At 52.1% G+C, this 27,901-nt stretch overlaps 1 long non-coding RNA gene across 2 annotated transcripts; it reads left to right on the top strand.

Annotated features, from left to right (window-relative positions):
- Positions 1–1,178: 1,178 nt before the first annotated feature.
- On the top strand, positions 1,179–25,489 carry LOC134487083 (uncharacterized). 2 transcript variants are annotated; one of them, XR_010066795.1, is made up of 4 exons: positions 1,179–1,407; positions 15,688–15,839; positions 23,353–23,476; positions 25,059–25,489. It is a non-coding gene; the product is annotated as an uncharacterized LOC134487083 (long non-coding RNA). The 2 variants fall into 2 exon arrangements; XR_010066796.1 differs by having other exon boundaries at positions 23,353–23,487.
- Positions 25,490–27,901: the final 2,412 nt, after the last annotated feature.

The raw sequence follows: 27,901 nt of genomic DNA, 5'->3' as shown, positions 1-27,901 counted from the left end.
CAAAGCCTCGGTCCAGCCTGGTATTCCACCTGCCTCTGCATGCCATTTACAGATACTGTAGACACACACACTTAGGCTCACCGCAGCATCAGGATGCACAGGGAACCAGACGTGCTCATCACCCTACCTGCATGCCCTCCGTGTGCATCTATCCCCTCCCCAGGCTTGAGTAGTGTGAGCCTGCATTGTCCACAGGTGCGTATGGGGCTTCTTTAGTAGACTTGTAAGGACTCTCATGGACATGCCTCTGCACACCAAACATGTATGTGCATGGGCACACAGTCACTGCTGCATGTGCACACAAACCCTTCTGCTCAGGAAAGTGCACGCACTAGGCAAGTTCACACCCCCGTGCACACTCACACTGGCATACAAGCACAGATGTACACAAGAGCTACCCACTAAGGAGCATGTACGTGCACGGGCACAGGGGTCTGCTGGATAGAGAAAGCCTGTTGACAGGAAAGAACACAACTGGCTGTCCTCACGTTGCACACGGACACACACCCACACTTGTATGCGTGCACCAGAGCACACGAGCTGGAGACCCTGGTGCAGCAAGGTGAACAGATTCCTCGTACCAGGGCTGTGATAGATGGACCAACGTCCTAAGTGACTATCAAAGTGTCGTGGCGTGTGCGGCACAAACACCAATTAGTGGGGCCTTTGAAAGCATCGGGTCGTTAGAGAGGAAGCCGAAGAGGCTGAAATTGGCATAAAACACGAAGCTATTTAACTCTCACGGGGCGGGTGAGGGGGGGTGTACACAGTGGAAAGGCCTTTGGGCAGAATTCCTCCCTCCATTCCGCACTTGTTCCTGGAGAAGGACCCTCACAAGGGGCCTTGGCAGGCGGCTTTGATGCTCCTTGAAAATGGGGGTGGGGATAGCCTCCTGCCAGCGAGAGGCTGGCACTGAGTGAGCGGGGGCCGCGCCAACTGGCGATCAATTTCATGCACATCGTAAACCTAAGTGCTTTCTGGAGAGTCTGGCAGATTGCACATAAAGTCCCCCTTCTGTCCCTAGCACACGGGTGGGCGTGTGAGGCAAGGGCTCACCCTGGCTACAGGAGACCCAGGTAACCTGATCCCCCAGTAGGAGGTATCCTTGGGGACATGGGGGATTCTTATCGAGGCCTGCACTGCAGGGAACAGCTGGAGCTGTGAGCAGTGCATGAACCTAGACTCTGCCAGACTCTGCTGCTCATTGGTGGAATGACCTTGGGCAGTCCGCTTCGCTGACCCTCAGTCTCCCCGTTTGTGAAATAGGATGACATGAGATTAATTGAGCTCTGTCTTTGCAATGAGGTGTCTCAGAGCTGAAGAATCTCAGGGTCTACATACTCACAACACAGCCTTGGACTCTCCTCAGCAGGCACATCTACTGATAGCAGGCTTTTGACCATGGTGGTGAGTATCCTGTGGCATGTAAACCTCTTTCTCCAAACTCCTGTTTATTCATCACTACCTTTGAGCATGCTTTCTGAAGCCCACCCGCCTCTGTCTCTACCACCCATGTCACAAGAAGGGATGGCCTCTTGACTATCTTCTAGCTCCTGTGCTACTTGGGTGCCCGAACAGTCTAGAGTCTGCATCAAGGCAAGGGTTGTAACAGAAGAGGGAGGGAGGCTGTGTCGATGATTGGGCTTCATGCCTGTGGTCCTCTACAATGAGTTGTGTGTGTATCATCCCCCAGACACCCTCAGAAAATCAGTTTCCTCAGTTTCTGCCCCCGCCTTAGCCCTGAGAGCTCAAATCCAGATAGGTTCTGGCCTGGAGAGGAACCCCAAGCTACATATGTCCCAGCAACACACAGGGAAGGGCGAGGAACAAAGCTGAAGCCAACTCTTGTCTTCAAGTCCTAGCTTTGCTATTCATATCAACCCTTTATGTCAACCCTGCCTCGACACCCTCGTCTGCAGTATGGGAGTGATTTTGTCTATCTCAAAGACTACTGCTGAGAAAAAACAGATGAATATCTCGGGAACGTAACTGGAGTAGTGTTTGACATACATTTATGAATGTCTCTGACATCTCTGTTATGATATTGACTCTAGGAGATTTCAATCATTGTTCCCATTTCTCGGGTGCCCTTTCCATATCCCCAATTCCTCCTCCGCTAGGGACCAGATCAAAGTGTGAACATTTAGAACTGGGCAGGATAGGGCTGCTATAATTCACAGCTCTAGGGAAGTGGCCCTCAGTATGGATTTTGCCAGTGCCTACAACCCTGGCAGCCCTGGCAGTTGAACATAATTGTATTTTTCTCTCTGATACATGGAGCCCTGCTTTGTTAAAAGATCTCATAGATGGATGACTCACAATGAGTATGACCTTCAGTAGACACTCAGAGTGCAAGACTTTAACAGCTACCTAGTGAGGAGCTGAGGAATATCCTGTAGACTAGACTACCTGAAGGGAAAGTAGTTTGTTGTTTGTTCAAGTCAAGGATGCAAAAGAACGGGGCTTTAAGACTGCTGTTGTTTTTTGTTTTTATTTATTTATTTATTTATTTATTTATTTATTTATTTATTTATTTATTTAATGTATATAAGTACACTGTAGCTGTCTTCAGACACACCAGAAGAGAGCATCAAATTCCATTACAGATGGTTGTGAGCCACCATGGGGTTGCTGGGAATTGAGCTCAGGACCTGTGGAAGAGCAGTCGGTGCTCTTAACCACTGAGCCATCTCTCCAGCCCCAAGGCTGCTGTTCTTTTGGGGATAACTTGGTGTTCTCTGATGCCATAGTCTTGAAGACTTATCACAGCAAGAAAGCCAGATACCTGCTCTTCAGTGGACTGGCCAGGTAAGAATGAATCATGACCACAGTTCATTGGTTAGGGGTAGTCACATGGACCACTTGCCAACTAGCAGCCTGGGAAATCACACAGAATCTGAATATGGAGGAGAGTGGAGGTGACTGAGTGCCCAGCTGGGACCAAAATCAGAGGTTTCCTGGGGAAGGGCTGAAGATCAGTTTTGGAGAAAGAGAAAGGTGGACTTCTGGATTGGATAAGCAGGGAAGACAAGGTCACTCCATAGTGGGGAGAACATGATGATAAACACCTGAATGCTAGCTTCTGATGCTACAATGCACCATGGGAAATCTGGGGCTGGTGCAGACAGAAAGAGCAGTCTCAGAGACAGCTCCTCAACACCTTGTGTGGAAAGGTGGGAAAAGGAGGTTCTGCTGGGGAGTCTGAGGGTGATAGTCCGTCCAGTCATTAAGTTTGGGGAGCCCAGAGAAGAGGTCAGAGGGAAGGTTTAGTGAGGGTTATGAAGACATTGGCAATGCTGTAAAATACTGGCACATGATCAGGTCCCCGGCTCATAAGACACCCTGGGCTGGAACCGAGGATCACAGGCCATGGAGATATGGAAAGTTCCTGAAGCTTTGGGGTCCTATAAAGGATGGGCAGGAAGAGGGGCCTGGGCTGAAGCCTAGTGAGGCAAGGACCGAGGAGGCTTCAGAAATGTCCCTGCAGAGTATGGGTTAGGGGAACTAGGAGGCACCATGAGAGCAACAGGGGCTAACAGAAAAGGGAAGGTCAGCAGTGCTCAATGATGTCTTGGCATCCAGTTGAGGTATGGCCAGCGATAGAGTGACCTCAGCAAGGATGGTTCCACGGAAGAGGGCCAAGGAGCACTGTGGAGGCAGCAAAGTCTAAACATGTAATGTAGACAGCTCTCTAGAAGCTTCTCTCTGGAGGGAGGAATAGGATAGAAGTTGGGCTATTAAGAAAATAGCATTTTTAAAAATTGTTACAAGCCGGGCGATAATGGTGCAAACCTTTAAGTTCAGCACTCAAAAGGCAGAGGCAGGTGGATCTCTGAGTTTGAGGCCAGCCTGGTGTATAGAACAAGTTCCAGGACAACTGGAGCTACACAGAGAAACCCTATCTCCAACAACAAACAAACACAAACAAACAAACAAACAAACAAACAAACAAATTGCCTTGTGGGATGGGGAGATGGCTCCGTGGGTAAGCTGCTCGAGCATTATGACCTGAATTCAAATTCCCAGCACGTATGTAAAGAGCCAGGCATTACGACACATCCTTGTAACCCCAGTGGTGATGGCAGGAGGGCTGCTGGGGCTTGTGGGCTGACAGCTTAGCTAGAAAAGAGAGTGAGCTCCTGCTTCAGTGAGAGGCTATCTCTCTCTCAAAGGAATAAAGCAGAGAATGATACAGAAGGATACCCAGCGTCTTCTTTCTTCCACACATGTGCACATGAACACACATGCCCCCACCCGTGTGTATACATATTCATACACCACAGTACAAAAAAACTAAAATTAAATTATTTCATTATTGTTCGTTAAAAGGGGGAGGGGTAGAGGAAGGGGACTGAATGTGTGGGAACCAGGCAGGAGGGAGAAAATCAGAGACCGATGAGAGAGGTGGGACTAACTAGGGGGCAGTGGAGAGGCATCCAGGAGGGGGCGCCTTTGGGGCCCAGTGAGCTCCAGAAGTTGGGATGCCAAATTATAGTCAAGCTTTAAGCTACAGGAGCCTGAGGGCAGAGGAGAGGGCAAGGAAAGAGGCTTGAAGTGAAGGAAGGCAAAGAGAGCGGGGAGAAACGGCACAAAATGATCAGAGCTGTGAAGAAACACGGGAGAGACAGAGAGGCAAGAAGGAAGGTTAAAAGGTTGGACCGAAGTTCAGCAGACGGGGGGGGGGGGGGGGGGGGGGCTTCGGGAGCAGACACAGGCAGGGCCAGGGTGTGGCTGAGAAAAGAATGTGTTGTTTTCTCAGGGGATCCTGACCCGATGTACAACTTGAATCCTCCAAACCTTAGTTCTTTCATTCCGTGCCTTATGTGGGGACAGGAGGGACTCTTTAAAAGTATGATTCCAGGCAGGGCTGGCCTGCTAACACTGGGCAGTTCCCATCCTCTGGTTCCACAGCAGGAGCAGGACCACCGGGCTGAGCCCCATGGTTAGCCAGGATTCTAACCTGGCCTCTGCTCCCCACCCTTCACAGCCCAGCTCCAGGCTCTGGTTGCCCTGGTGGAGCCCAGGCCACCCTGACATTCACCTAATTGTCTTCTAGCTTTGATGAGCGACTCTGTAGTAGCGCCTCTGTGGATCAAATTAAATGTGAGCCAGGCAGGCAGCCGGGGTGATGAGAGGGAAATACCACATTTACATAGCCCAGGCAGGGTGCGGGAGACCCAGGCCCAGAGCGTCAGGGACCTGGGATCCAGCAAGACAGGGGAAGAGATACGGAGTCGGTGGTGTGGGGGAGAAGGAAAAAGATGGGTGGTGGGGGAGGGGTCCCTGTTCCTGACAAAGAAAGCCGACCAGCAGGTAAATCAATACAGGTAGAGAGGGTCTTGTCATCCCCAGGCATGCGACTTCCTCCCTGCTGATCCCACCCAGTTGGCCCCAGAGGTGTAGGGGTGGGAGGCACAGTGAAGCTATGACTGCAAGTATCTGTCCTCACCCCCCAGACCAGACCCACAACTGGCTTGCATAGCCCTGGTGGGCAGTATTCTCTCTTCCCCCCATTTCACTTAGGGACAGCAGCACAGCTGCCCGGGTACAGGAGGAGTGAGCTGGGCCAGAAAGGGTGTGGTGTGTGTGTGTGTGTGTGGTGTGTGTAGTGTGTGTGTGTGTGGTGTGTGTGTGGTGTGTGGTGTGGTGTGTGTGTGTGGTGTGTGTAGTGTGTGTGTGTGGTGTATGTGTGTGTGTGTGGTGTGTGTGTGTGTGGTGTGTGTGTGTGTGGTGTGTGTGGTGTGTGTGTGGTGTGTGGTGTGTGTGTGTGTGTGGTGTGTGGTGTGGTGTGTGTGTGTGTGGTGTGTGGTGTGTGTGTGTAGTGTGTGTGTGTGGTGTGTGTGTGTGGTGTGTGTAGTGTGTGTGTGGTGTGTGTGTGTGGTGTGTGTGTGGTGTGTGTGTGTGGTGTGTGTGTGGTATGTGGTGTGTGTGTGGTGTGTGTGTGTGTGGTGTGGTGTGTGTGGTATGTGTGTGTGCTGTGTGTGTGTGTGGTGTGGTATGTGTGTGTGTGTGGTGTGGTATGTGTGTGTGTGTGGTGTGGTGTGTTTGTGTGGTGTGTGTGTGAGTGTGTGTGTGTGGTGTGTAGTATGTGTGTGTGGTGTGTGTGTGTGGTGTGTGTGGTATGTGTGTGTGTGTGGTGTGGTGTGTTTGTGTGGTGTGTGTGTGAGTGTGTGTGTGTGGTGTGTAGTATGTGTGTGTGGTGTGTGTGGTGTGTGTGTGTGGTATGTGTGTGTGGTGTGTGTGTGTGTGTGGTGTGGTGTGTGTGTGTGTGTGGTGTGTGTGTGTGGTATGTGGTGTGTGTGTGGTGTGTGTGTGTGTGTGGTGTGTGTGTGTGGTGTGGTGTGTTTGTGTGGTGTGTGTGTGAGTGTGTGTGTGTGGTGTGTAGTATGTGTGTGTGGTGTGTGTGTGTGGTATGGTGTGTGTGTGGTGTGTGTGGTGTGTGTGTGTGTGGTGTGTGTGGTGTGTGTGTGGTGTGTGTGTGGTGTGTGTGTGTGTGGTGTGTGTGGTGTGTGTGTGTGTGTGGTGTGTGTGTGTTTGTGGCCGTGGGTGATCACAGGAGTCACTTGTATGAGACTTGTGTGCAAATGTGTGACTGGTCACTAGACACTGGGAGGACATTAACCAGCTAGGCCTACACTCCCTGTCAGGGTGGAGTCAGGCCTGAAGGTGCTGAGGTGGCCAGGCGCTCCTCTCTGCAGACTATAATGAGGACCAGGACATGTGTGTGTTAGGTGTGTGGGGTAGGGCTGGTGTTCAGGAGAAAGGGGTTAGGGCAGTAACTTAGCACTCCACAGAGTGTTACCAAGTGCAAAGCATGGCTACAGCTGCAAAACAGCTCCAGAGGGTGTCGCTGATACACCCTCACCCTACTGAGAGGGGAGCTGAGGTGGCTGGCCCCACCGCTGTGAATAGAAGCGGCCTCACCGGTGTGAACAGGCATAACCAGGACCCAAACCCAAGCTTGTCCTATCCAAGTCCCTGGTGGAAGGGATGTCCTGATATGGTGGACCTGAGCATTTGGCCCAGAGCCCTTGGGCTCAGCTAGGATGGATAAATGCTTGCAAGGCCCTTCTTCAGCTTCCAAAAGCTGTTCCTTAGTAACACCCCTTTCCTACTCTTCAGACCTAGAAAGGCAGTAACAGCACCAGCACTCCACAGCAGTGCATTAGTGAGAACAGGGCGTGTAGGGCACATCCTAGGCACAGCAGGACATTAGTCAAGCCAGACGTACCTTCCCTTCCTTTCACAGTGACCCAAGGGAGTCATAGAACCTGTACTCCTGCCCTCCTGGTAAATGCTAACATTGACTCCGACAGGGGTGCAAACTGAGGCTCCCGGGGGGGGGGGGTAAGTGAGGCTCTGCACCCTTTCTTTGAGTCTGTTCCTCCTGCCACTGAGACACACTGTGCATCCAGGGAGGTGGACAGGTGTGGAAGGAGAGTGCATTTGTGAATGTGTGTATCAATGTGTGAGCCTAGAGCCAGACGCCTGCCTGGTCTGATGAGATCTTTATCCCCACTGACACCCCACAACTCTACCAGGGATATTTGGGAATGAGCAAACCAAGGGTCAAAAATGGAAGCCACTAGGAAGTAGCCTCAAAACAGATGCTAGGACCTGTGCCTACAGGTTGCCAGCTCCTTGTAGATGGCCAGGACTCCCAAGGCAAAGACAGATCTTTTCTTTCTCTGCTTCTGTGGTGTGCTAAGGGCTTGGCTGGACCACCTCACTTTGGTTCCAGTAACTCCAACCTGGACCCCTTCCCCCAGCTCCAAGGATGCCAGGCCCCAAAGCACTTGTGAGCTCCACCAAGCAGCCCTTCCCCCTCACCCACAGGTCCAGGGCGGCTTTTACTGGGAAAATAATTAGAAATCTAATTCTTATTTCTCCCACTCCACTAATTGTCTGTGGACAATTTGATTGTAACAGTCGTCACTGAAGCAGAAAAACCACCTTATTTCTGCCAGATATCCTCCCTGCAATTAACACCAGCAGCAGCCTGCCTCTCCTCTCACCTGCAGAGACCTGGGCCTGGAGGTGCCCATGCTGCCAGATCTCCAGTTCTATCGTAAGGACATACCTGGGCCTTGCCAGGGGGAGAATGGGCAGAGGCGAGAGAGAGAGAGAGAGAGAGAGAGAGAGAGAGAGAGAGAGAGAGAGAGAGAGAGGAGAATATTTGAGCATTTGGGAAGGAGGGAGAGATGGAGACAGAGGCTGGGGAGAGACAGAGGCCTTAGCCAAGCCCAGGGCAGAGCACAGGGAGGTGGGGAGGACTGGAAGGCAAAAAGCAGGAAGAAAGTGCCTGGAGAGCCCAGACTGAGGAGGGAGGAGGGGCCAAGGCCTCAGCCCAAGAGTCCTTGTGCCAAGGCAGGGGACACATTTCTGAGACAAAACCAGACAGTCTGCTTGGGAGCCAGCTGCTGTGGGCTCCCCAGAGAGTAATGGCCTCCTGTGGGAAGTGGCTGGCTAAGAAAAAGGCGGGGGTGGGGGTGGGAGTGGGGGATGAGCCTAAAGGGAGTTGGGGGATGGGAAAGTGGCAGAATCAGGGACTGGGTAGGTGTCTGATTTCAAAGGTCCCAGGAATGAAACAGTAGATCAGAGCTGGGGGACCTTCACTCTCTGGCTACCACAGACACAGGGGCCCCTGCATTGTTACCCCAGTCTCCTCAGTCTTCAGAACCCCCATTCTAGATCCTTCCCCTTCCCTGCTCTGACTTGCCCTCTCTTGACAGAACTCTGGCAGTGGCAAGGCCTTGAGAGATTTGGTCCCAGATGAACCCAGCCTTTTCTGTGGTACAGAGGTGGCAAAGCACCACCCTGAGTGTGGCTGAGGCCTGGATGGGTGGTAGCCAGAGGGGAGGCTTCCTACGTATACACACTGCTCCTAGGTACACTTCTCAGAGTGTGGGTAGTTTAAAGGGTTTCTACACTTGATCTGGATCCTTAAGCAGACTCCTCTGACTTCACCCCAGTCTGGTGAAGGCTTTGCTCCAGCTCTCTTGCATTGAGCTAGGAGCCTAGAAAGGAAAGTGGAGGGCACTGGGCACACAGCCAGCTGACTGGACAGTGAGGAGTGGGAACCTGGGGTAGGCATGGGAGCAAGGGGATCTTCCTCCCGGCCCTCCTCCACTGCTGCCTCCCCTTCCCTTGGATGGATCTCAGCCTCCCCTTCCCTCTCAGGCTTGTCAGGGGAAGACTGGGCCAGGGGCTCCTGTCAGTCTGGAGCTGGAGAGCTCCCAGGGCTTCATTAACATGCAAATGAGCAAGTTCTGACTGGCTGTGGCAGCAACGGGCAGCCTCCCCTCCCTCTCAACCCAGGAGTACGTGAATGTGTGTGTGTGTGTGTGTGTGTGTGTGTGTGTGTGTGTGTGTGTGCGTGCGCTCTGCAGCAGGGCTGGAAGAGGAGAGGCACAGCTCACTGCCCTGCCTCTCTCTTTCACACACACACACACACACACACACACACACACACACACACACACACACACACACACATATACACACACACCACACAGAGGCAATCTATCTGCAAGAATATTCTCTCACACAAAAAAGCACATACAGCCATTCATTGAACACCCAAACTATAGGCCTATAGGCTTCGGGACACTCACAGGCATATGCACCGAACTTCACAGTGCTCAGTCCCTCCCTGACTTCTGCAGACATAGTGAACCCTAACAAGCCCTCCACCCACCCAAACACACCCTCACACCATGCACACTGTTACTGAAGTACACATTTACCAACACGTGGTCCCCATGCTCCCCTTCCTCAGTCAATCACACATCACTCACAGGCCAGTGAGGGGAACAGCTCCATGTCACCACCACTGAGAAGCCACCCAGGCTTTGCCTCTCCTAGGTTCCCTTCACCAGAACTGGCCAAGAACAGCTCAGGTGACATGTGTGTCCCCATTCCCACTTCCCCCTCACAAACACTCGTATTGCCAAGGCCCCTCTACTCTGTCCCCCATCCCTTTTTAAAATTAAGCATTTATTGATATATGTGTGTATATGTATAAGTGCATGTGCCTATGCACATGTGTGCCATGGCATGCATGTAGAGGTCAGAGGGCAGTTTGAAGTAGTCAGTTCTCTTCTTCCTCCACGTGGATTCCAGGTATGGCAAGTGGGCCTTAACCTGCCGAGCTGTCTTGCCAGCCCAGCTCTGTTTGGTTCTCACCCAGACACTTGTATTGTCTGACAGACCTCACCTCACCAGAGCCCTGCGTCTCTCTGTGGGGTTAGCCTCTCTCCTGGCTGTACAGTATATTCCACAGTCCCTTCCACCCCCAGCTTAGACATCCCTGGGGAGTGGCCCTGGTCACGCTGGACTGCAATTGCCTGCTGATGTGTCTGCCTCCACCGGGATGGGAGCACGGAGGACAGACAGGCGTCAATCAGTCTTGTTTACAGCTCCGTCCCAGCACTCAGCTCTCTCCTGCAGAGGTCCGTGCCATTTCCGCAACTGGATGGAGTGGGAGCCAGCCAGCTAATACCTCGAATGGCTAATACGTGCATTTGTTATGTGACGGGCCACATACAAAGCAGCCCTGTGAGATGCTACTCTCATCAGTCTTGTTGTGAGGAAACTGAGGCATGAGGGCTGGGCTGGGGGGAGCATGATCACATGGCTAGATTGGAGTCTGAACCCTGGCTGCCTGCTCTGGGTATCTGTGAGTGCTCTTCCCAGGACGGTGGGCAGAGCCTAGGAAGGAAGGCGGGGACAGTCCTGGACAAGGTAGAAGAGCAGGAAGAATTCACCAGTCCTGAGTGAGAGAAGCAGCCTCCAGACCTTTGAGAAACAGCTCTTTGTTCAGTCACCTTCTGTTATGGAGCTCTGGGCTCTGGCATCCTGTGGTATCAGAGCTGGAGGAATTAACCAGGATGCCTCATTTTAGAGGGACCCCAAGTCAAGCTTGCTTTCTGTACCAGAATGTACTAGGCATTCTTATTGGAGTTATCTCGCTTCATCCTCAAGGCAGCTCAGTGTGGTTGGCCCCATTTTACAGGTCAGAAAAGTGAGGCTCAGCATATCTGCATTTCACCAAAGTTAGTGTGGTAGGTATCTGTGGCTTTGTCTTCAAGGGCCATGGCTGCATCCTATGCTAAACCTATCATTTGGGAACCCAAAAGATGGGTGAATGGGTGACTGTAGAAACTCACTGCCTATTTGTAACAGGGAATCACCACAGGTGGGTGGATTAACCAAAACATCGCTGAGACCACAGTGTCACTCATGCCCCATCTCCACGAAGAGTGACCATTGTTTTGGTGCACGCTTGGTTTTTCTATGGCTCCTTGCCTCTGGAAACCACTGAAGTGTGGGAGTAGGGCTTGCAGATGCTCTATCCTCAATGATCTTTCTCGCTAGTCTAATGTCAGGGTGTGGGAATGGTAAATATTTCAATGCAAGTTGCATACAGGTTTTTAAGGTGTGTATGTATTTGTTTGTGTGTGTGTGTGTATTCTGTAACATGTGTCCCTGCATGTGTATGTGTGTGTGCATGTGTGCATGTGCATGTGTGGGTATATCTGTCTGTCTGTCTGTCTGTGCATTACTGTGGAGGCCAGGGTCACCTTCTGATAGCTTCCTCTATTGCTCTTCACCTTATCATTTTCAGGGTCTCCCCCTGAACTTGGGGCTCACAGATTGGCTAGACTGGCTGCCAGCAACTCTCAGAGATCCTCCTGTCTCTGCCTCCCCACTGCTGAACATCCAGGTGCATGGCACCACTCCTGGCTTTGTATGTGGATGCTAGGGGGCCACAGTCAGATCCTCATGCTGGCACGGCACATCCTTTACTGATTAAACCATCTCTCCAGCCCCCATTGTAAAAACTTAGGTCGGTCTTTCTGAACGTAGAAGGCCAACAGTCTGTATGTATATATACACATACCTGTACATACGCATACGTATCGTGTCTGATACGAGTGCCCTCAGTGTCCCTGCCTGTAGTAGAGCAGACTGTGAACTGTGCCCCTTTAGCTTTGCCAGCTCAAGGCCAAAGCCAACCCAAGGCTTGGGAAACTTCCTGGGCAAAAAGCAATGGACTTGATGAGAATAGTTTGTTAGTACCTCAGAATGTCATCAGGTGATATGTCAGCTGTTGAACCGGTGCTTGAACCCGGGGCTCCTGAAAACCCAGGAATTCTAGAACCTTCTTGCCTTCCTAAATCACTTAGACAGCTTGTTTAGCTTTGATCCTTTGCTTTCAGTGGGGAAAAAAAGTGTTCAGGGCTTATTCAAAGTGTTCTGGTACCCCCCAGCCTGTCCCCTGGGCCCATAACTTTCCAGACCCTGCATGGGTCTCAGAAGGGACTTAACTGTGACTCCCAACCTGGCCCAGACCTTTCCCTTCTGTTTGTTTTTCTTTGCCAGAAGTGGTTCTCGGGTCCCTAGAGAGGAAGGAAAGGGCCAGGTCTGCCCATGGCAGTGGGTACCTCTGAGTGCGCTGAGGCCGACCCCAGATTCTGTTGAGGTGAAACTTGGTTCTCTTGTTTTGGCTCTTGCTCTCCAGCTTGGCAGCTGCCATCTGCGTCTGGCACAGACAGGAGCATGGCATTCATTGGCACCGCAGGGCCAGGGTTTGCGGCAATAAGCCCAACAGCCTTAAACAGCCCTGGAAGAAAAGGGTTAACAGGCTGGGGAGGTGGGAGCAGCCTCCATTTGGCTAAGGAGCCTTGTTAATTGATTCCCTCATTCCCATTTGTTCCTGCTAAAGAGAGACAGATGAGAGGGAGCCCGCCAGGCCCCGCTTGGCACCCGGCAGCCTGGCTGGGCACAGCTGTGCTCCTGGCTCTGGTGTCTGTGGGGGAGGGGCAGTGGCAGTAGAGGTGAGGAGGTGGGGCAGTCCCCTGGCAGGCCAGTGCCCTCTGCTCGCCCTCAGCCGGGCAGAGATGTCATGAGAACACTTCTGAGAGGCAGATCCTTTATTCAGCCTCCCGGCACCTCTTTGATCTCTTGGCCCTGCCTGTCACCACCGGGGGGCTGGGAGCTCAGTGAGACACCATAGGCAGCTCCCTCACCTCCCAGCTCCTGATGGGACCCTGCCAGCCCGAGTCCCAGACAGAGATTCGGTCTAGAAAAGGGTCAGCACTGGTCTGTCCAGCAGAGTCCTGTGTCTCTCTGTGGCAGACTGGAATCCTCCGCATAAAGCTGTCTTCTCTGCCAGGGCCACAGACTCTGCTCAATCCTGATACTCCCCTGCCTCTAGTTCTTGGGTTTTCTGTTATTGCTGTTGTTGCTGCCGATGGTTGTCTCCCGTGTGATATACGTATGTGGATGTGGGTGTGTGGGTGCACAGCCGTGAGTGTGGAAACCAGCGGTGGATGCCCATTGTCTCCCAATTACTCTCTATTGCTCTTCAGCAGCAAGGTCACTGGACAGAGACTCACGGACTGACTTGTCTAGCTGGCCAGCCAGCCCTAGGACCTCTGTCTCTGCCCTCCAGCTCTGGGGTTCCGGTGCATGTCCTCAAGTCCGGCTTCAACACAGGTCCCCCATTCTTGCACAGCAAGCACTTTTCTCACCGGCAATCCTCTTCAGCCCCTCTGACCCAACTCCGCCCCTTTCTCCTGCCTCATCCGAGCTCAGCCAAGCTCGCTGGTGCCTGCTTGAGCAGGGCTGTTTGAGATTGTGTGAAACAGGGCCACCTCACTGTACCATGAGAGAATGGGGTTTGAATATCACCAGTTAAATGGGAGACTCTAGAGTTCAAAGCCTGGCTCTGTGACTTGCTGGCTATACAAATTGGGCAAAACATTGTTACTTCCTCGAGTCTTACTGGTACAGCCAGGGCTCTCAGTCACAACTCCGCATCCCTTTGGATCAGGCACACTAGGTTTCCTTAAGAAAGGGTTCCCTGCGGGGTTGGGGATTTAGCTCAAGGCCCTGGGTTCAGTCCCCAGCTCTGAAAAAAAGAAAAAAAAAAAGAAAAAGAAAAGAAAGGGTTCCCTGCCTCTAGAATCTACCAGAGCCTGTGGGTGGGGCTTGCCATGTAAGGGGGCAGTGGTAGTGAGACCTATCTGTGCAGCTGCAAGTGGTTCCAACTGTTTGTTGTCTGTGCTGGCCATGTTTTCTTGTGGTTGCTGTTGTTTTGTTTTGTTTTTATAAGACAGGCTTAAACTCAGAGCTCTGCCTGCCTCTGCCTCCTGAGTGCTGGGATTAGTGGCATGTGCCATCGCCACTGGGCCAGACTCTGTGCCAAGTGGGTCTCACTCACGTCACAACTCTGTCGTTTCTCTGCTCTCCTGGGCTCTAGGCTGGCCTTGCGACTTACCCTGGCCTGTGACAGAATGTGGTAGGGCCGGTTCTGAGCCCAAGTCTCAAGAGGTCTTGCATGCTCTCGGTTGTCCTCTTGGCACTCTGCCCAGCTGTGGTGTGAACAAGCTGGGGCAGTCCTGCCGGAGGAAGAGAGAGACACATGGCCAGGTCCCGCCCATCACTCTGAGGACAGCCCGCCAAGCCCCAGAAGCAGAGCCACTTAACTGATGAGCATCTGATGCGTGAGTGAGCCCAGCCAGCAGCAGAGTATTCCAGCTGCATTTGCAAGCCACAGAATCACAAGCTTAACAACCAAGCGGTGGTGGTTTTAAGCCATGAATACTGGGGTGACTTGTTATCCAGCACAAGCTAAATGATATACTGCCCCCGATCGCCGCCATGTGAGACGATGGAAGAAAATGAGCTGATGAGAAGACAGTACCTGCCAGAGAGCCTGATACTGAGCAGAAGGTCAGAAAATAGGGCCTCTGTCACGTGCCCAGGGCAGAGTCCCTGACCATGGATGGAGCCTCCTGCATTCCAGAGCGTTCTCTCATCAGAGCTCAAAAGTTCAGCACACTTTCCTGCTTGTCCCATCCGCACCCCATCGCTGTAAGGCAATAAAGAAAGAAAGATGACATTATTGTGTATATCTTATGAGCTAGCCTGGGGACAGAATTTTACGTGTCCTCCATCTCTGTATTTCCACTCGATGGACACTCCAGGTGTCACCACGCCAGGTCGATGACAGAGCCCCCTCACTGAGGTCTTATTTCCAGGAGGACATTTGCCATTTTATTCTTTGGAGACAAGGTGTCATTAGGCAGACCGGACTGCCTTTGAACTCATGAACCTTTGTCCCAGTCTTCCAAGTGTGTAAATGAAGGGTGTGTGCTTCTGTGCCTGGGTCACAGTCACCATTTTCAAGGCAAGCAAACTCAGGCTTGGAGATAAGAAATCTAAGGTGCCCGACTTTACACAGCTAGCAAGCGTGAAGACTCACCAGCTTGCCTGGGGGCATTAGGTACCGTGGCACAGGCCTTTAAGTCTAGTAGCAGAAGGCAGGCAGATCTCTGTGGGTTCAGGGCCAGCCTGGCTGGGTTACACAGTGAGACCCTGTCAGGAAAAGAAAGATAGATTGGCTAGCCCCGTGGAAAGCGATTGACTACCCTCCACCCAGGCTGCTCTCCCAGAACAGCCCATGTCTGTCTCTAGGCCTTTGCCTTGGTAACCCTAGGCTCCAGAGCTATTCGTATGCCTGGTAGCCTGTACCTGGCCCAAACTCTTCAGTTTCTTGGCACACACAAAAGCATTCTGAAGTTGAATTCTTCCCTTCACCAGGGACAATGTTGTCATCCCTCTGCCTTCAGGGTTTCCCTTCTCTCACAACTTTTTGTAAATTTTTCCCTTGTCTTCCAGGCTCCTTCAGGGATCCAGCTGACGCTTCTGTGGGGGGCACTGTCTGCTCAGTGCCCTTCCCTTCTCTTGGGAATGGCAGACAATCTCTGCATCATCCAGAGTGTAGGCTGCCATGTTCCTCTTGGGCGCTGTCCATAGCCTATTGGTCACAGGTTGGTTCAAGTCTACTCAGTTAACATTCTCTCAAGTTATGGATGGGAATGTAGGGGTCTGTTTGTTACATCAAAGTCAAGAAGGTGCTGCTATAATTTCTTTCCTCAAATTTCCTTTTCTTTTTTTTTTCTTTTTTTTTCTTTTTTTTTGGTTTCAAATGACTTTCATTGCTTTTGTGGATGTGGTGGTTTTGAATATGCTTGGCCCAGAGAGTGGCACTATTAGAAGATGTGGCCTTGCTGGAGGAAGTGTGTCACCGTGGGGGTGGACAATGAAACTCTCTTTCTAACCAACTGGGAGCCAGTGTTCTCCTAGTGGCTTTCTGATGAAGATGTAGAACTCCCAACCCCTCCTGCACCGTGGTCTGCCTAAATGATAATGGACTGAACCTTTGAACCTATAAACCAGACCCAATTAAATATTGTCCTTGTAAGAGTTGTCTTGGTCACAGTGCCTGTTCACGACAGTAAAACCCTAATTAAGAGAGTGGGTAAATAGTTTTCAGAATAGTGAAACTTAAAAACGAATGGTGTGTGTGTGTGTGTGTGTGTGTGTGTGTGTGTGTGTGTGTATGTGTGTGTGTGTCTGTCTCTGTGTGTGTGTGTGTGTGTGTGTGTGTGTGTGTGTGTATCATAGGCTAGCCTCTACTTACTATATTGCTGAGGATGCCCTTGAACTGGTCCTCCTACTTCTACTTTCTAAGTGCAGGGATTCAAGAGGTTCCCCACTGTGCCTTACTCATGCAGCGCTGAGGCTGGGGATTGAGCCCAAGGCTTCATACATGCTTGGCAAATGCTCTGCCACTGAGCTACATCCCCACCATATAGACAGTATGGTTACTTTCTCACTATGAGGCCCAGGCTGACCTTGAGTTCAGGATCCTCTTTCTGAGATTACAGGCGTGCCCTGCCACTCCCACCTTACATCTCATCTGGACAGGTGGTTTACAGATTGCCTGGGTTTCCAGGTCTTGGAAATAGACAGCCCCAATACCTTACATCATACTCCAGAGACTCCACCTTTCCCTCTCCCTCCACATCTAGACCATGAGTGAGCCCTAGTGATTCTAGCTCCACCAGTGATCTCTGAATTCGATTCCCTCTCTCCATCTTCAACTTGCCCCCAGACTCACACCACACTCATCCTTGCTCTGCTCCTGGCTTCTACTCGGACAGCCTCGATGGTGCACACATCAATGGTGCATACATCAATGGTGCACACATCTCTGGGAGCAAACAGCATGCAACGGAGGTCAGGCCACATTACTTCTGTTCTTAGCTTCCTGTCATACTGAGAATAAAGCAGCTGGACCATTTGGTGCTGGCCAACCCCCCTACTCCTGCTGAGGTGCTCCCTCTCCCCACTGTGGTGCTCCCCCTCCCCACTTCTCCCTCCCTCAGCATAGGTAGCTATCTTCTACCTGGGAACCTGACTCTAAGAGTCTCCAGTGAGTTTGAAGTTGAGACGCCACTGTCTCCGCCTCTTTCCTCACTTCAGCCTCCGCCCAGATGTTCTAACTCCTGGCCTTTTTATTGACACAGCATCACCAGGCCCTGTCTTCTTTGCGTAGAGTCTGCCCTTCCTGTTAGAATAGCAGCTCAAGGAGGGTAGGAAACAGGTCAGCCTTGCTCACTGTGCCTCTAGCACCTAACGCAATGCAAAATGGGCTTAGGTATCGTCGTCGTTGTCGCCGTCATTTTTGAGACGCGATTTCACATAACCCAGGCCAGCCTTCTAACTCATTACATAGTCAAGGATGGCCTCAAGTTCCTGATCCCTCTGTCTCTACCTCAGGGATTCGGAATTGCAACCACACACCACCATGTCTGGCATATGCTAGGTATGTATTATATAAACTGGGCCTCATCGCCAGCCTGGGAAATTTTTATTACATGAGTGAGTGAACAGTTGAATCCAATGGAAACGGCAGCACTATAGCCCCATTCTGCAGAACAGAAAGTGAGGGCTGGGAGACGGCAGGAAGATCTGGAAGCCAGAACAGAGATTGGTTGTCCACAATAGCCACATCCATGTAATATTTCAATCACACCACAAGCCCATGCTATTTTATTTCTTCTTTCCTACCTAGCCCATTCTTCCAGGTTACAAAGGGGGAAACTGGGAGCTGGAGAGGACCCACAACAGGCCATGGGTGGGGCCTCTAGGGCCTTGAAGGTTTCCGAGGATCCTAAACACATCCTGCCTGGCAGGCTTCCATGTGAGCTTTCCCCTGTCTGGTCTGGATCCCTTTGCCCACGGGGCACCACCTCCCTCCACCCCTGTGTAGGCCGCCTGCCAGTGTCTGTCACATCAAGTTCAAGTGATGCATGTGGCAGCGGCTCCTGGACTGCCTGTCGGCACGTCAGCCCCGTCCTGGTTACCATGGCAACAGGATGCAAGGCACCAGGGCATCAGTGGGCTGTGGCTCTCAGAGGGGCAATGCCATGGGTGAGGGAGGGGCTCCTTTCTTGTTCCTGTGGGAAGCTTGGCAGGGGCTGCTGCCGCTGGGGGCTGAGTGGCCCCTCCCTGTCCCTGCCTTGGCATTTCCTTCCTGCCATCTGTGCTGGGAGCTGGGGGAGGGGCCGAACGCCATCCCTGGTGGGAGGGGTTTGAGAGCAGATGGGTGGAAGAACAGCCCTCCCGCTCGCTGGCTCGGCTGTGCCCCACTATTGGTTCCAAGGACCCTTTCAGAGCTCTGGGCACATCACAGCCATCCTATATTTGGCAAAAATGACAAGTTCAGGACCCTGTCCAGCCAGACTTGGTTGCTGGGCTTGAGTCAAGCCCGGGAGGAAGAGGTTTTTCAAGGGAAGGGTCCTGAGGAGGCTAGCCTGCTTTATGCTGGCACGGGGCTAGGACTCCTCTCAGTGGATCTTCCCATCCTGCATGGGTTGTGTTAGCATACCTATTCCACACTGAGAGAAACTAGCTTCAGAAATGACAGCCAGAAGGAGAGCACTGAAATTCGAACACAGGCCTATCTAGTTGTCAGCCTTGCTTTTGCTGTTGCTTCTAAGGGTGGTGAGTTTCTTGGCCACCACCCCTGCAGCAGGCTGTTCAGAGAGACTAATGCTAGGGGCTGAAGTGTGACAAGAGTGTGATCTGTGGAGGGGGCAGCCGGAGACCCTTGGTGCTATGCCTGCCTCAGGTCTCAATACCTTGTACAGAGACTTTGGGATAGTTACAATGCCATTCTATCCTTAATACACATGAGGCCTTTATGTCTGGTCCAATGGAGGGGACTCTGGGTGAGGTGTCAGGGCTGATGGTCAAGCAGTTCTGAGTTGATGGGGGTCACTCTTACACCTAGGTGGGTATCCAAATGGGACAATGCTTCTTTAGAATTAAGTCTTGTGCTGAGAATCCTCACCTTCCAAACAGGTGGGCAGCTCTCCGGGGCGTGTGAGATGGCAACCCCAAGTAAGTTCTGGGACCTTTGTTACCCTTTCTCTGTGCGACATTAGGAGAGTGGTGAAGGTGGAGCAGGGAGGTTGATGCCCGTGAGGAGCCCTCTGAGAGATGCTCTTTGTGTGGGAACAGTGCTTGGGAAAGCTGACCATGTCCCCTAGAGTCAGACCTTACTTTGAAATCAGTCTGGAATGGTGCTGGCTCTGTGCTGGTTGTGGTGGTGTTACAAGCCTAGGGTGATCAGGATAGCCTATGCAGATGCAGGCTCACTGCACAGAGGGGTACCTGATACACAAAGAGAAGCCCTCTGAGTCTTAGTGGGGGGCCTGGAGCAAGAGCTGAGCCATCCATCATTGCAGCTGCAGACACCATTGCCCCATAGAGGAAGACACCAGCTAAAGGGTCCCAGGGAGGAAGTCTCCCAGGTTCCATCAGAAACATTCCCTTGGGGCAACTTCTGGGTCCTCATTCTTCCTACAACTGGCTGGCCTCTGGTGTCTCTGCCTCAGGTGTCTCTGCCTGAGCCCACCAGGCTGCAGAGGGAAAGGCCTGTTAAGACTGAATGAGAAATTGGAGTTTCGATGCCAGATCAGATTGGAAATATTAACTGATAAAAAATGAGCCCGATAGTGACTGAGAGTGTTCAGAAAAATTATATGATCTGCCTGAGATAGAGAGGGAGCTGCAGAGCAAGCTGTGACAAGGAGTCCTTGCCAGGCTGAGAGAGAAACACCAGTCCTCTGCGTTTGGCCCAGTCAGGGCTAGCCATTCTAGCAAGCTGGACCTCCTCTGAGGCTCTCTGGACGGGGAGGGATTACACTTACTGCAGGGTCCACTTCTTCCCATTTCCTTGATCTGCCACTGACACCCCTGCAGGCCTCTCTGTTCCCTGGGTCCTCCATTCCAGTCCACAAAACCTTTTTTCCAGTTCTGAATTCCCTCATCCTTCTTCTCCCTCTGCCCTCCTGGAGCTTACTGGGGCTTCTTGGGACCGAGTTTACTATTTGAACTGAAACAGACTGTGCCCGGAAACCTCTCACGGACTGACAGATGTATCCTCTGGCAGAAAGGAGAATGGGGGGCTGGGAAACAAGGCCACCCAGCAGCCCCTCAGAGCAGCACCCAGCAGAGCCAGGCTAGCAGCATGTAAGTCATTAGCATTTTAGTCTTGGTTTCTTGGGAGAGGTAGTTGGGTCAGGGGTAGGCAGGACCTACCTGCCATCCCTCCCTGGCCTGCAGAAGCCTATCCCAAGGATCAGAGGACACAGGGAGGTAGGAAGATCTCATCTTGCCAGGTATCACTGGATGCATGGCCCAATTCAGATCATCTGAGGTTGGCACCTGGCAGCTACTCAGCCCTCAAACCAACCCAGAGCTGGGGACTGTAAGGGGCAGCTGTTAGAGGGGCGTGTGCCAAAGCAATCTGCAGCATCTACACCACTAGACTCCAGCCAGGCAGGGCTGAAACAATTCAGGTTCGGGGCTTAGACCTGAGTTCAAGTTCTATGTCTGGTGGTTGCTGTGCATCCCTGAGCGAGCTGTGAGACCTCTCTGAGCCTCATTCTTCCCCATTATAAAGAGAAAAGGCTGGGCATGCATTTTAGGGACTCAAGGCACGCATCTCAGTGTGTGCCCCCCAGGTTGTTTCCAGACCCCACAGGGAGCTCTGGAATTTCTGCTTCCTTCTTGGAACTACGTGATGGTTCCTAACCCATGCCTCCTCTACGCAGCCTGCAAGAAGCTCGAGGGTGACCCCATCTATTTTTAAACCTCTTTCCTTCCCTCCATCTTGCCACTTCCACCCTTCCCCTCCCTCCCCCCTTTTCAGAAATGACATAATTAGAGGGGTTTAATGTTCGGCTGCTGAAATCTTCATTTTCTTGGTAATTTCCACTATTTCATCAAAGAATAATTAATTGCATTGTCTTTAATCAATTGTTTTACAAATCCAGCAGCGGGAGGAATTCTCCCACCCTCTCTGCAGCTGCTCTCCCCTCCTGGGTGAGCCACCAGCTCATGCCAACCCAAGAGCTTGGCTGCCAGAGCCAGGCTGGGCTGAGGATCAGGGTGGGGCCCCCATGTTTCCCAACCCCCTAGTGGGAGGAGCTCATGGGCAGCTGGGAGTCCACCTGGTGGTGTTCAGTGAGTGCCACCTGCTATTGGTCCTGGTGCTCCCTCAAACTCTGCCCTCAACCTAGACAGCAGGCCAGGCTTGGTCCCACTCAGCGGGTGCACATGGGGACCCAGAGGTGGAGGGGACCTTGGAGTCTCAGGACTCACAGAAGGTAGGAAAGACCTGGGTTGATATCTTGATGATAGGGGTAATGGTAACCAGGGAAGAGAAAGGGGGTGTGGCTTCTCAGGCAGAAGCAAGTGTGACCAGAAAACCAGCAAATGGCAGAGCTGGGATGTCAGCATTTCACTGTCTCTGTAACCCTAGATAATCTCCACCTCACCTCTAGTCACATTTAGAGTAAGCTAAGGTTCAGAGGGGCCAAGTGCCTTGTTCAAAGTCAGACAGCTACTGAGGGGCAGAACTAGGTCTCTGCCTCACACAGTTGTTTATCCAAGGACAATGCTGCTTTCCAATGGCCACCCTGGGACAACAGATGAGCCCATGTTACCCCAACTGACATCCAACCCTGGCTAAGCATGGTGGCACATACCTGTAGTCTCAACACTCAGGAGGCTGAGGTAGGAAGAATGTGAATTCCAGGCTAGCCTGGGATATGTATCAAGACCCTATCTCAAAAAAAAAAAAAATCAAGGACCAGTGAGATAGCTCAACGGGCAAAGGCACTTGCCACACAAGCCTGGTGACCCGAGTTTAATCCCTGGAACCTATGTGGAGATGGAAAGAGAATCCACTCCATGGCTGATCTCCAACCTCCACACACGCACTATCTCTCTCTCTCTCTCTCTCTCTCTCTCTCTCTCTCTCTCTCTCACACACACACACACACACACACACACACAGAGAGAGAGAGAGAGAGAGAGAGAGAGAGAGAGAGAGAGAGAGAGAGAGAGATATCAACATAAGAAAATAAACAAACAAGCAGAAGTCTAATTCTGTTAAGACCAGCCATTCCCACATGATAGCTTCTTGCTACTGGGTGACTGCTCCCACTTACTGGGTTCCTGGCCTGCCACCTGTCTCAAGATCTTTACTCCTTTTTACCCTTCCTAGGGGGTTTCTACCTAGCTCCGTGGACCCTTTGCTTCAAAGTCACTTCTTAGAGGGCTTACTCTACCACCTAAATACATGTCACCCCTCTGCCTCTCCTTCACACTGTTTTCCCCCCTAGGACTTATCCATGGATCTGCCCAATGTAGGCATTGTGCTTTCCACAGAACACACCCTGGGGTGCTACCACCTTCCCTGCCCTCGGAGGGAGGTGGTGTGTGAGACTTGCAGGGGGTAGGGAGGTATGACCAAGGGCCAAGGGCCACTTGTCACTTCCAGAGCTGCTGCTGGGAGACAGTGCTTCTATGCAATGTCACTCCAAGTGCCTCATTGTGGAAGCTGAATATGAAGTCCCTTTAAGCCTGGATCCCCAAGAGAGGGCAGCATGCAGCGGAGTCCCCTTCAGGAGTCCTCCTGAAGAAATTTAGCATGAGAAATGATTCTTTTCACACACTCCCTAATCCATCACTCTTACTGGGTCTCCCTCCCTAGAGCGTGGCTCCCAGAGAGAGAAAGTAGGGCTGTATGCCCACTGTCCCGTCCCCAGGGCTGGCACTTGGGGATGATCACAAAGTGTCGAATGAATGGAGGCCATGTGCCCTAGTGTAGGACTTTGGGGGATTATATACATAGTGGTATAACAGATAGTTACAGAGTTCTTTGCTAAACTGTGTGGTGGTGCCTGCCTGTGATCCCGGGACTTGGAAAGTGCAGGCAGGAGGATTAGAGTCAGGGTCATTCTGGTGTATATAGTGAGCTTGAGGCCAGTCTGGGCTGCAGGAGACCCTGTCTCAGAAAATGACCACAAGTTCCTGTCCTAAAAAGCAGACTCAATCAGGTCACAGAGGCTGGATAGATATGGAGCAGGGTGAAGCTGGCCGCCGACTGCCTTCATCTCATAGCTGTTGCCTTTACTCCAGGCTTCCTGCTGACCTCTGCACATACATGTGTGAATCACCCAAGGAGTCTCTGTCTGAGAGCTAGTGAGAGGAACCTCTCCCATCCATCTTCATGGCCGAAGACACAAAGGCAAGAGTGACTGAGGTGTGGCACAGGTAGCCTTCACAGTGTCCTGTTTCAGGCCCCTAAAAAGACCCCTGAAGTTCTCTAGTCATCACCCCAAGGCTGCAGTCACCTCAGAGACAGGAAGGTGGGAGCCATGCAAACAGATCGCCCCATGAAATCGCCCTTCAAACAGGAGCAATTACCCTAAGGTGGGAGCCGAGGCTGCACAATACGCAGGAGTGGTTGCCTCCTGGAAATTGGACTGTCCCCTCAAGTGAGCATCCTTGCAGAGCCAGGGTACGGAAATGATCAGGCAGACTGTAGTCTACTTTGAGGGACCTACGTCTGCCCCATCCCTACCAACCTTCCTTCCAGTGCAGCCTAAAGCTCATGTCAGACCCGGAAGGCAGCTGAGGTACTTCTCTCGATCCTCCTGATGTGGCTGTTAAAACCCTGCCTTCTGCCTTCATATCCTGCTGTCTCATTTGATCCCTGTGGAGAGCGGCCACCAAACCTCTGGCTGTGGTTACAGGACGTCTGTCCTTTTCACAGATTCTAGACTGGACCTGGCTGCTCCTTGCCCTGCTGCTGGTCCCTCGTGGAGCTGGGACTGGAATCTGTGTCTCTGAGCTCTCTGATCTCTTCCTACCCCACCCTTTTGCTCCCAGGACACATCTGCTATGGTCCCCCCTGTATCCTCAGACTGCATCTTGTCTCTGATAGAGGATCAGGGAGAAAAGAGGATGCAGAGTTCCAGGTCAGCCCCCTCTCCCTCCTAGAGCTATCCATCCCTGGAGATGTTTGTCTATAGGACTGTCCTGGAATGCAGACACAGAGCCCAGTTAGAGCCATCAACCTTCGGTCTCCCCAACTCTCCTGATAGAGTACAGCAGAGGGTCAGGGACATTGCAAACCTGGCGCTCAAATCTTCCCCGCCCACCCTTATAGGTTCTCTCGTTTCAGTCCAGAATCCATACTCATTTGCACACACCTTTGAACCACCTTCCTGTAGTGTATGTAGACCACCAGTAAGTATTACAGACACAGAATTATAAAAACATGCAAAAACCCAATCGACACGGACACTGGAACCACTTAAATGTTTATATTTTGGGCAAGGCCAGGACTTCCCCGCCACTCTGCACCCAGAAGGCAGTGAGAGTCAGAGACTCAGCCTCTCAGCCTAGCCAGCCATTGAAATTAATCCCTCGGCCTCTGAGGGCCCAAAGCCCTTCTGTTACCCAGTGGTCTCTAAGAAAAGCCCTTCTTGTGAATCAACACACATCTGTGGCCAAGCAAGGCTGGGTCATGTCCACATGTGGTTTCCAAGAGATGTGGAGTCCACCATAGCCACAGGAAAGGGGTGCATTTGCCACTTAAAGAGGCAACTAAAGGGAGGAAGGTTTATTTTGGTGTATGGTTAGGAGAGAGTGCAGTCCGTGGAGGCAGGGCTTGGCTAACAGCTGAGGCAGTAGAAGTGTGAAGCAGCTATCACAACATGGCAGCTGGCTTCCCTGGGAGAAACCACAAGCAATGCAGAAGCCCCCTGCCCTTTTGTGGCATCCTCTCAGAAGCCACACTCCATCCCTTCACGTTCTTTGCCCTCTCATTTCTAATCTAGGACATGACTCCCAGAAGGCGACAAGCACCCAGGACCTCCTAGAAGATGGCAAGTACAGGGACCACCTCTCCGACTCTCTTGTTTATAGAGGAGGAAGATGAGACTCAGAGACGAGCAGTGATTTTTCTCTGGGCTGCACAGCAGGTTTGAGCCAGGGTTGCATAGTGAAGCCTACACAGGCTTAAGGCACTGGTAGCCCTCTCAAGGGGAGTGCACTGCCTTCCACCCAGCAGAACTGCACATCAGGCTGCAGCTGCCAACTGTGGGCAGGGCCTCCTGACCTCTCCTTACCCAATGTATCATTCATCTACACAGGACTGTGGAAGAAACCTGCTTGTTCATTTCTCCACCCCTCATTCATCCTCTCAGCCAATAAGATGTTAGCAAAGCCCTCCTATGTGTCTTATATCTCTGCCAATCATTTGGATATACCTGGACTTCCGTGTCCCTTGACTTCTTGCCTGAGATGTGGCCTCTCTGGTCAGAGAATTACGGGGTTGGGGGGATGCAGATGGAGATCCTTGGATGTGAGACATGCCCTGGAGATTGACAGGGACACTTTGCTTATCAGGTTGTGAGAAAGATTCTCTGACACAGTGGAACTTAGGTCTAGGACTTTGGGGGTCAAACTGTGTTGAGAGCGATGCCTGGATGAGGTGCTCCAAGAGGAAGGGCCAGCCAGTGGGATATTCAGTTACAGGAATGAAGCAGGGAAAGCCTCCTGGCTGAGCTGTATCCTTAACAAGGAGTGTATGTGATACCATGGGGTGGAGAGTGTATGGTGGCGAGCATTCCAGGGACCCAATGGCCCCATGGGCCAGCTTGCCCAACAGCCAGAACATAATAGACAGGTTCTTCTGGCTTTGGAAGAGCAACATGCTGGAACCTGACCGCAGGCTGTCTGGCTACCTGAGTGGCTTCAAGCAGGACCCTTGGCCCAAAAGATGGGCAGGCAGAGGCTGAGACGGACAAGAACAAGGCTGTAGGCTGCTGTTGGGAGCCTTACACTGCAGACAAAAGTAGCGGGCAAGAAAAGGAATCTGAAAAAGATCCTGGAGTCTTGGGGACCCAGGGTAGAGAGACTTGGACAGCAGAATCCTAGGATTCTGGGCTCTGGGGAGCAGCAAATGTACATCCTGTTCCTGTGGCTTCAGGACTGAAGGAAGCCACTACTAAACTGGCTGTGCCCTGGTCCTGTCCTGTGTGTGGCCTCCAGGAGGCCCTGTGCTCCCTAAGCCTCAGTGCCCTTAACTGTCAAATGTGCATTAGCACTCTGAGCCCCCGGGAACTCAAGTCCCAAGGGTTAATGGACAGGACAGGCCCGGGTGACGGCGCAGTGTCCCTGTAGGCCCTTGAGGATTTGGGGTTTGTTGAATGGACCCTGATGGGGTTTGGATTGAGTGCTTGTTTGTCATGGCTGTGGTTCCTAGACCTGCGATGAACAAGCAAGGTCTCGGTTAGGTGGGTGCTAAGAGGATTAGCAGGGTCTTGTGAGAGGCAGGTGATCAGCTCCCACTTACCCATCTGACCAACCGAGGCTGTGGAAGGAAGCAGAGAGGAATAGCCAAAGGCTGAGGAGGAGGGATGGAGGGAGAGGAGATAAGTCAGGAGACAGGGGCTTGGAGAAGTCAGAGAAGATCTCTATCCCTCTTTTGGGTGCTCATGCCCACTTATACAGCTATGCACAGGCATACGCAACTCTGCAAAGTCATACGCACACACATATGTACTTGTGCACGAATAAACACATGCACAGATGCGTGCCACATGTACATGTGAGCATGAGCGCGTGCGCGCGCGCGCGCACACACATACACACACACACACACACACACACACACACGCCCCATGAGCATACAGCATACACAGGAACAACAGGTAACTATACATGCATGTGTGCACAGGACCGGCTCAGTCCCACTCTGCCTGTCTCTCCCACAGTCAAGGTCACACATGGCCCTGTGAATTGCACAATGTTGTGAGCAAGGTTAGAAAGGGCCTGTGCCAGAAGATGACACATTCTGTTGGGTGTGCCTATAAGTAGGGGCCACTTCTGGGTGCTCCGTTTCAGTCTCATGCTGGCCATTGCCATTTCAGTGCATGTTAAATAAAAGGCCAGGAGGGTGCTGAGATTCCTGGGATGCAGGCCCTTGACTTCAGGTGTCTGTGGGCTGACTTGGAGGGCCCGGGGTAGAGTGGTCTAGCACAGCTGCCAATAGCAACCCACACCCCACAGTCTTTGTGGTCCCCTCCTGAGACCTAAAGGACCAGCAGGTGTGATACAGGGACATCAAGCTGGATGTCCTGTGTCTAGCTAAGGTCTCTGAACCCCAGAGGATCTGGAGGATACCAGGCCTTGATGGAGGTGGCCAAGCAATCGGGGTGGGGGATGAGGGGTGGGGGGATTCTTCTCTGTAGCATACTCTGCAGTTCCCTGACACTGCCCCCTGCCACCCACCAGGGACTGGGCCAGTCTGCAGCAGAGATTTACAGTTTGTGGAGATCACCCAGGCCACAGAGGACACGGAGCATAAATCAAGCTGTGGCCTAGCTTTAGATCTCCCTCTGCTGCCTTCAAGGTTTCTTACTAGCCTGCCAGGTCAGGCCAGCAGTGGTGGGGGCCTCAAGGAGGGTCCCTGGCTCTCCCATACCTCCCTTGGCTTGGGCGTAGCTGTGCACACAATCACCCTTTATCGACATAAGAACTGAGGTAAAGACATAGTGATAAGACCATCTCTTCACCTGTAATTGGAGACCGGAGCCTTCTGGGGGAGGGTTCAGTAGGATTGCTGAAGGACTTAAAAAACAGGCCCCAGAGGCAAGTTGCCTTAACAAATGATCCC

This window comes from Rattus norvegicus, chromosome 5, assembly GCF_036323735.1.
Source record: "Rattus norvegicus strain BN/NHsdMcwi chromosome 5, GRCr8, whole genome shotgun sequence".
Classification (NCBI taxonomy): domain Eukaryota; kingdom Metazoa; phylum Chordata; class Mammalia; order Rodentia; family Muridae; genus Rattus; species Rattus norvegicus.
Note: the sequence above shows the minus strand (reverse complement) of the source record. Positions and strands in the feature narration are given on the sequence as shown.